The 2,260-nt window shown below is 43.1% G+C and overlaps 1 protein-coding gene across 1 annotated transcript in view; it reads left to right on the plus strand.

Moving 5' to 3' along the window:
• The window catches only part of LOC106013773 (MOB kinase activator 2), a gene marked incomplete at its 3' end in the record, with an annotated part of 38,951 nt that overhangs the window by 27,433 nt on the left and 9,258 nt on the right, over positions 1-2,260 (plus strand).

The following is a 2,260-nucleotide window of genomic DNA, read 5'->3' on the forward strand; positions in this document are numbered from 1 at the left end:
GTGTGTGTGTGTGTGTGTGTGTGTGTGTGTGTGTGTGTGTGTGTGTGTGTGTGTGTGTGTCCCGCGTGCGAGCAATTGCATGATATACGATCAGGGTCAGAGCCTGGTATGACCCGTTTCTGTGATTTGAGGCAAGACAGACACACACCCTTTAGGGGATGGAGGAAGTGTGTAAAATGTTTCTCATTTATTTCTTCCCCTTTGTGAGCCCAACGGTCGTTTTCCTTTCTTTCTGTCTTTCTGTCTTTCTTTCTCTCTGTCTTTCTTTCTCTCTTTCTTTCTTTCTTTCTTTCTTTTTCTTGAAAAAAAGAAAAAAGAAAAAGAAATCAAATATGGTCCATGCATTCCGAACTTATGTGACCCACTAAGTATTATGTGTGCTCTCACCTCTCCGAGGGGCCATGATTGGGTCGCCGTGACGTCATGCGACAGGACACATTGTGGTGGGTGGTCAGCGGTTGCCCCTGTGTGGTTTGTTCTGTCTTTCCTATCAAACATCTATCGTCCTTTTCTCTCCTCCTTTTATTTGTTAACATCTCTTTTTTATAGTTTTAGTAAGGTTTTACGGCGCTCACAGCTGTATAAGGTCATATGAGCGCCATAGTAACACCCCGGATCGTCGGTACTTACATTATGTTGCAAGTGCCCTAAATATTTTACAGGGGGCTATCATGGCCTAGAGGTTAAGGTGTTTACCTCTTATTCAACAGGTCCGGGGTTCAAATCCGGGTAGCGACCGAAAAGTTTTCTTCTCTAAAATGTTCTCCTTTCACATCCTTTCCTGCTCTCTTACAATGCACTGCCGTCTGCTTTCGTCTCTACTTTCTGCCCCCACCCCCTCACCTCCTTTGCTCCCTCCTCTGGGCTTCTGACTTTTTCTACAGCCTTTCTACTGCTTCTCCTGGGCTCCTTCTTACTGCTGTCTTTCAGCCACACCCCTGATTTTCTGGTAGGAAAGATCTACACTTATACATCTCGGACAAAGGTGAACAATCTCGGAGGTCCCTTGTGCAAGTTTGCGCACGTTAAAGATCTCTTAATGGTCCAAAATCAATAAGAGTAGGCTTTGGCCACCACCCGGTCAAAATTCAAAATTTCCTACTTACTAAAAATGTTTAATGTGTCCCGCGTGCTCATGGCCTTATGCAGTTGCGAGCTCCGTGAAACACCTACTAAAAATAATTATTTTAAAAAATTATTATACTGAAACCACAGTTTAATAGTGTTACTGTACACCCTCTCTTCTAAAACTAAAAATTTACTTACAGTTCCCCCCGTGTTCTGTAAGTGCGTGTTCAACAAGACTGTGAGTCATACTTATTTATAGTGCTTGCTTTTGCTCGCTCTTGTTTTTTGTAGCAGCTCATAAAGTGTTCTCAATGTGTATCAACAAGACAGTGTGATGAATATTGCTAGCGCTTGCTTGCTCGCTAGCCCTAGCATTTTTATACTAATTTATAGCGTAAAGTGTCCTGTCTTTGTGTCAACCAGACAATATGAGCAGTCTTGCTAGCTCGCGCTTACTTGCGCTAGCGTTAAAAAAAATAGAGCATAATAAAGTGTTTTTATCTCTGCGTCATCGAGACAATGGGAGAAATATGCTCGCGCTTGCTTGTTATATGAGCGACCGTAGCTTTTTTTATAGCGTAAAGTGTTTATCCATGTGTCAAGAAGACAAGATGAACGTGTTGCCTCCTGCACTTGCCTGCCCAGACTCGCCTTTTAGAGGGTCAAGTGTTCTCTAAAAATGAAATCATTATGTGTCGGCAAGACGGAGTGGGGAAAATTGCCAGCCTTTGCTCTCGCCCAAGCTTTTTAGTGTGTACAGCAAAGCTTTCTCTCTGTTTTTGGCCTCATCTCTTGCTGTGCCGGAACCCGAAATGAGAGGAACGTCAGCGACGACCAGAACAATAACCATAACAGTAACAACAACAGTAGTGTAACTAATACAGCAGCAACCAAAACAATACATCCACGACGACAGCAGCAACAATTGCAACAACAACAACAACAACAACAACAACAACTACAAAAACAACAGCGATGGTAACAGCTGCACGTTTTTTAAATTGAATGTAGGTGTGTTTTACGCCCATATTTACACGATTTAGATCATTTAAGAGGCAGGCTAACCGAAACTGAGAGGGATATAAGACCCCACCGGAAAGACCGAGAAATTCAATTTTTAAAATGTTCTTCCCTCTCAGGAATCGAACTCGGGTGTCTTGCGTGCGACAGTGAAGCGTCAACACTCTCCCCC

This window comes from Aplysia californica, unplaced genomic scaffold, assembly GCF_000002075.1.
Source record: "Aplysia californica isolate F4 #8 unplaced genomic scaffold, AplCal3.0 scaffold01253, whole genome shotgun sequence".
Lineage (NCBI taxonomy): Eukaryota > Metazoa > Mollusca > Gastropoda > Aplysiida > Aplysiidae > Aplysia > Aplysia californica.